The 6,976-nt window shown below is 43.0% G+C and overlaps 1 long non-coding RNA gene across 1 annotated transcript; it reads right to left on the bottom strand.

The window, feature by feature from the left end:
* Nucleotides 1-1,803: 1,803 nt before the first annotated feature.
* On the bottom strand, nt 1,804-6,010 carry LOC116975752. The gene is made up of 3 exons (XR_004412750.1): nt 6,000-6,010; nt 5,870-5,872; nt 1,804-1,908 (listed from the first exon to the last, which is right to left on the bottom strand). It is a non-coding gene; the product is annotated as an uncharacterized LOC116975752 (long non-coding RNA).
* Nucleotides 6,011-6,976: the final 966 nt, after the last annotated feature.

The raw sequence follows: 6,976 nt of genomic DNA, 5'->3' as shown, positions 1-6,976 counted from the left end.
AAAGACATGTAGAAGGTTATGTACACAGAATGATTACTATGTTGGATTGTGACTGACCGATTGCAGTTCAAGGACTCTCTGATCTTAGACATCCACCTCAGGCTGTTCCAGTGTACCTCCTAATGTAAAGTTGTGGAGCAGAAATCCAGAGGCCTTGAATCAAGTTATTTGAGGTCACAAAGCATATGCCCAAGGCTACTGAAGACTTGCTCTTCAGAGCTGTGTGGTATCCTAACACACCTGTTCAACCTGAGCTTGCGTCTACAGAAGGTCCCAAGGCTGTGGAAAACATCTTGCCTGGTACCTGTCCCAAAGAAGACCCATCCCACTCACCACAATGACTACAGACCAGTAGCGCTCACCTCACATATTATGAAGACATTTGAGAGACTTGTCCTCTCCTACATCAGGACTAGTGTGTCAACTCAAATGGATCCTTTACAGTTTGCATATCAGCCCAACATCAGTGTCGATGATGCCCTCATTTACATGCTGCAGAGGGCGTACACACATCTGGACATCCCTGATGCATCTGTAAGGATTACATTCTTTGACTTCTCAAGCGCCTTTAACACAATTCAGCTCCGACTGCTAGGGGAGAAGATGGAGAAGATGAAGGTGGATCCATCACTGGTACTGTGGTGTTTGGATTACCTTTTCCTCAGACCACAGTACGTGCGCCTACAGAACAATGTCTCAAGCACCATCCTGAGCAGCACAGGGGCTCCACAAGGAACTGTGCTGGCTCCATTCCTGTTCACCACCTACACAGCGGATTTCCAATACAACACCAACAGCTGCTTTTTGCGGAAATTTTCAGATGACACAGCTGTTGTCGGCCTCATCAAAGGGGGCAATGAGGAGGAGTATAGAGATACAATAAACAACTTTGTGGAGTGGAGTGCACACAATAACCTCCATCTCAACACCACAAAAACCAAGGAGATAGTTGTGGATTTCAGCAGGGGGAGGAGGACTCAACCAACACCAATCACCATCAGGGGCACTGAGGTGGAGGTGGTCGCCAACCACAGGTACCTTGGTGTGCAGCTTGACAGTGAGCTGGACTGGAAGAGTCATATGGAGGCGGTGTACAGGAAGGGACAAAGTCGACTGTATTTCTTAAGGAGGCTGAGGTCATTCAACATCTGCCAACCCCTACTGTGCAGTGTCTACCATTCAGTGGTGGCCAGTGCTCTGTTTTTTGCTGTGGCCTGTTGGGGAGAAGGCGCCCGCATAGCGGACAAAAACAGACTGGACAAGCTGATCAGGAAGGCCGGCTCAGTGGTCGGGGCTGAGCAACTAACGGTCCAGCAGGTGGCAGAGGCCAGAACTCTGAACAAACTGGGTTCAATAATGACCAACCCCACTCACCCACTCCACGCCCTGAAGGTGATCAAGAGCAGCATCTTCAGTCAGAGACTGATTGCACCAATGTGCAAAACTGAGAGATATAGGAAGTCTTGTATACCAGCTGCTATAAGGTTGTACAATGCACAAAAATAGCTTTGCACTTTTTTAGTATTCATTCATTGTATTTTAACTTGTTAAGTATGGAAGCTATCTGAGGAAATGTGTGGTGTTATGTCTGTCTTGAAGCTGTTGTGGCACTGTAATTTCCTGTAAAGGATTATTAAAGGATCTAATCTATTCTAATCTAATAAATTGCAGAGAGTTGTGGATGTTTTCCAGGCAATCACACAAGCCAGACCCCCCACCATTGACTCCATCTGCACCTCATACTGCTTTGCAAAAACAGCCAACACAATCAAAGAATGACCCCAGTCATTCTTTCTTCTCCCTGCTCGTGTCAGGCAGAAGATACAAACGTTTGAAAGTACGCACTGCCAGACTCAGGAACAGTTTCTTCCCCTCTGTTACCAGGCTTTTGAATGGTCCTTCGATAAGCTAGGGTATTGTCCGCTTCAACACTACCCCTTTGCGGACATTGGACTTTGACTATGGAATTAGTGCGCAACGATGCTGAGAACTATATTCTGCGCTCTGTATCTTCCCCTTTGCTCTACCTCTTATACTTGAGTTTGTCTTGATTGTATTTATGTATAGTAATATCCGATTTGATTGGATATCATGCAAAACAAAGCTTTTCATTATACCTCGGTACACATGTCAATGATAAACTTAAACCCAATAAAGAGGGAAAAAAAGAATCAGCTGTTGGCAAAATCAAAGCTTTTGCTAGAACACCCATTCAGGAAATGTCGTGCAAGTTTTATACATCAACAAAAGTAATGTTATGATGAAAATTAATAGTCCATAAAGTCGTTGGAATGTTTCACTTGATTAGATTTCAGAGCATTTTTGTTTCCATCCAATTTAATGATATTTTTGCAACGAAAGCCTGTTCTCAGGGGAATATTCTAATAAATCTAGTTGCCAAGCTAGAAAACTCAGAGGTTGAATAGGTTCAAAAAAGCTCTCATTATCACCACAAGACTAAGAGTACTCTGAGAGAAAATTAAGTCATAGTCATCATCTTATAGCTGGGAAATGAGTCTTCTAGACCGTCCATCAACCATCTTCAAAGTCATGGACTGCGTCATCACATAAATGGTAAAAGGGGACTTAGAAATTCAGAGTCACCCAGGGCATTGCCTACAGCCCATGTGCTGTTCATAGATTACTCTACTTGACAAAGTGGAACCTCCATCCTGCTAGATCTAGTCCACTCCTATCAGTGGGGTTTGCATGTTCTCCCTGTGACTGTGTGGGTCTTCTCCGGGTTATTTTCACATCTCAAAGTCATGCCGGATTGTAGATTAATTGGCCTCTGTGACTTGACCCAGGTGTAGAAGGAGTTGATGAGAAAGTGAGATAACGTAGAATTAGTAAGAATGGGTGAACAATTGTCAGCGTGGACCTTGTGAGCTAAAAGGTCTGTTTCCATGCTGTATCAGTAAACTCAACAACTCAACTCACTATAAACAGAACTCAAGTCAACTTAGCTAAACACTGTGATCCCTATGAAAACAGTCTGACTCCTGGGGGGAGCAGGAACTGCCTGAAATGAATGATGTGATGAGGTTGTCATTTTGTTCATTAGAGCAGAAAATAATGTTGTGAATCATAGAAAGAACAGTCAATGGTGTCGTAGGGAAAATTTATGTCAATTTTTCATAAACAGAGGAATTATGGTGTAATCACAATGCATTTGTAGGAGAAGGGGACCATCATCAAATACCATTCCACTGTGGATCTCCTGCCTATTTTCACAGTGTCTCATTGGTAAAGCTACACAAGTTAATTAGCTTTGTTTATTGTCACATGTACCGAGGTACAGTGAAAAGCTTTTTGTTGCATGCTATCCAGTCGGGAAGGACTATACATGATTACAATCGAGCTGCCCATAGAGTAAATAACAATAATACTGGAGAAAGGGAACATCGTTTAGTGCAAGATAAAGTCTAGTGAAGACCAATTAAAGATAGTCCGAGGGTCTCCAATGAGGTAGATGGTAGCTCAGACAGCTCTCTAGTTTTGGTAGGATTGTTCAGTTGCCTAATAGCAACTGTCTCTGAATCTAGAGGTGTGCATTTTCACACTTCTGTAACTGTTGCCTAATGGGAGAGGGGAGCGAATGGGGCAAGATTCGTCCTTGATTATGCTGGTGGCCTTCCTGAGGCATTCACAATTCTCTGCATTTCCTTGCGGTCTTGGATGGAGCTGTTCCCAAACCATGTTGTGATGCATCCTGATAAAATGGTTTCTACGGCACATCTGTAGATGTTGGTGAGAGCTGTTTGGGGCTGCTGCACTTCCGAAGACTTCCAAGGAAAAGGATGCATTGGTGTGCATTCTTGGTCATTGCTTCAATGTAGATGGTCCAAGATAAGTTGTTGGTGTGAAGCTGAGCATCCTCAGGGTTTACATGTAACTTGATGATGCTACTTCAGGTGATGTGACAGAGATGAGGGAGAAGCTAAAGGAGAAAATGCAAGTAAAATAGAACAACCTTTTTCCTCAGTATTAGAATCGCATAACTGGAGAGACATGGTTACGAGATGTCTTGCTTTTTCAGCTTTATGGAGAACATTTACAATAAAGTAAGAGTAAAGAAGTGCAAGAAATTATGAGTTGGAAGGAAATGCAGATGTTGGTTTAAACTGAAGATAGACACAAAAAGCTGGAGTAACTCAGCGGGACAGGCAGCATCTCCGGAGAGAAAGAATGGGTGATGTTTCAGGTTGAGACCCTTCTTTAGAGTGGAGAAGGGTATCAACCCAAAATGGCACCCATTCCTTCTCTCCAGAGATGTTGCCTTTTCCACTGCGTTACTACAGCTTTTTGTGTCTATCTGCAAGAAATAATGATCTGGGGGTAACCAATCTTTCAATATGAGGTTGCTGGTAGGAAATCTTGACTGTCAAAGATTATTGACTTGTTTCATTCCAATGAAATGCAGGAAAATTATCCTTGAGAGCACTTGAATGATGTAGATTTGTTTTTAAATATTTCCACATTCATGCCACACACATATACATATGCATGTCAGTAAAACACATTTGGCATTGTACTTAGATCTGACTAAGAGAACACTTGTTAAGGAAACCAGTGAATGTATGCAGCTGTGACGAATTAGGAGACTGTGTTGAAAGCATCACATTACCGTTTAAATCAGCAATGACCTTTAGTATGGCTTACAAAACTACAGCTCTATTGTACAATGATGAGAAGGTGCAATTTTGTCCGAAGCAGCTAAAAATATATATTGCTCATAACATAATTTCCCTTGCTCATACAACACACCCATCTCAAACCTTTTATCAATTATTGAGCAAATATAAAAGACAGAATGATTCATTACCAGTCGTGAAAGAGATGGATGTATTACTAAAACACAAAAAGGACACAAAGTGCTGGAGTAACTGAGCAGGTCAGGTACCATATTTGGAGAACATGGATAGGTGATATTTTGGGTTGAGACCCTTATTCAGACTGATTTTGGGAGAGGGGGTTGGTGGGGAGAAGAAAGGTAGAAAAGAGGAGAGGCAGGACAAAGCGTGACAGGTGATAGGTCGACATAGGTGATGGGAGTTATTTGGATAGGCAAATGGTTGGAACAAAGACCGTAGATAAGAACAGAAGGTGTGTGTCAGGTTTGAAGAGTTGTGGATTGTGAAGCCAGATGGAGGAATGTAGCAGGGCGGGGGATGGTCGGAGGGTGTGGCCTCACTCTCGCAATGAAGGAGGCTCAGGGCAGAAAGGTCAGTGTGGGAATGGGAAGGGGAGTTAAAATGGTTAGCTACCGAGAGATCAAGTAAGCCTTGTCATACCAAGCACAAGTGTTCAGCGAAATGGTTGCTGACTGCGCTTGGTCTCGCCGAAGTATTATTAATCCCTTTCACTGTCCCACCATCCATTTACCATCAAAAGTCAATACAACTAAAGCCAACTAGTTACGTGAAATGTATTTGTCCTGTGAGCCCCTAAACCGATTCAGTGAGATGTACCTTCCCTTTGAAAGTTCCAAAGAAAATGTATCTTTCAAATGCTGATTAAAGTGCTGCAGAATCCAATGTCAGATTCCAAATTTCATTTAGTTTAAAAGTTCAATGTGATTTCAACTCATCACATGGCCACATTCTTTACCTTGTCTAAATTGTGAAGCAGGGAGGGCAGAGAAGTGTGTTTTTTGAGAAACAATGAGAACACCTTGGACTGGGTATGTAATCCCCTTGACTTTCACAACATCTATTCTTCAGGCTTTACAAGGAGAAAAGTTCAACACGATAGGCAATGGTTTTGGTGTCCGTTACATACCCTGAGCAACATTGCTTGGAGATTTGGGCGTGATGTATACTGGGTGGGGAAGGAAGACAATCTCTTGTTAACGGATTCTCACAGACACCAACTAAAGTTTCACTTCCACAAGTTGTAGCAACACAAAGGTTTAGAATGTCTATCACCTTAGCAGTATCATATCATGGCATTATATCAGGTATCCAGTCAATGAAAGCAATCAAGTACTTTGCCTTAACCTTTACAGTCTGAAGAATGGTCCTGACCCAAAACATCACCGATCCATGTTCTCCAGAAATGCTGCCTGACCGGCTAAGTTACTCCAGTACTTTGTATCTTTTGTTTTTGCAAACCAGCATCTGCAGTTCCTTGTGTTTAAAGTTTGCAAAATTACTTCTGCATTCAAATGATGATTTAATACCTTGATCTGGCCTATGGAATGGGAATTGGGTGTAACAGGCAAATGGGAATAAATCAAATATTTCATCATATGATTAAGGCATGTTATAGAATATATTGTATGTATGTCAGGAGAATGGTAGTTTAATGTAACCCTGTGGACCAGGTGGGATTAATAATTTAACAATATGTCTGGATCCCATCCCATCGTGGCTGTTCGAGAATTTGAATTCCGTTTCTGGTACAATACAGGATGGCAGAGTGACATAGCAGTAAAGTTGCTGCCTTACACCGCCATAGACCCTGGTTCAATCCTGATGATGGGTGCTGCCTGTACGGAGTTTGTACCTTCTCCTTGCGACCTTCGTGGGTTTCTCCACGTACTCCAATTTCCTCCCAAGGACATTCAGACTTGTCACGAAGCCACTCCTGCATTGTCTTGGCTGTGTGCTTAGGGTCATTGTCCTGTTGGAAGGCGAACCTCCGCCCCAGTCTGAGGTCCAGAATGCTCTAGAGCAGGTTTTCATCAAGGATCTCTTGGTACTTTGCTCCATTCATCTTTCCCTCGATCCTGACTAGTCTCCCAGTTCCTGCCGCTGAACAACATCCCCATAGCATGATGTTGCCATCACCATGCTTCACCCTAGGTATGGTATTGGCCAGGTGATGAGCTATGCCTGGTTTCCTCCAGACGTGACGCTAGGCATTCAGGCCAAAGAGTTCAATCTTGGTTTCATTAGACCAGAGAATCTTGTTTAGGTGCGTTTTGGCAAACTCCAAGCGGGCTGTCATGTGTCTTTTACTGAGTAGTGGCTTC

Source organism: Amblyraja radiata, chromosome 8, assembly GCF_010909765.2.
Source record: "Amblyraja radiata isolate CabotCenter1 chromosome 8, sAmbRad1.1.pri, whole genome shotgun sequence".
NCBI lineage: Eukaryota > Metazoa > Chordata > Chondrichthyes > Rajiformes > Rajidae > Amblyraja > Amblyraja radiata.
The sequence above is the reverse complement of the archived record's forward strand: the minus strand, read 5'-3'. Positions and strand labels throughout refer to the sequence as shown.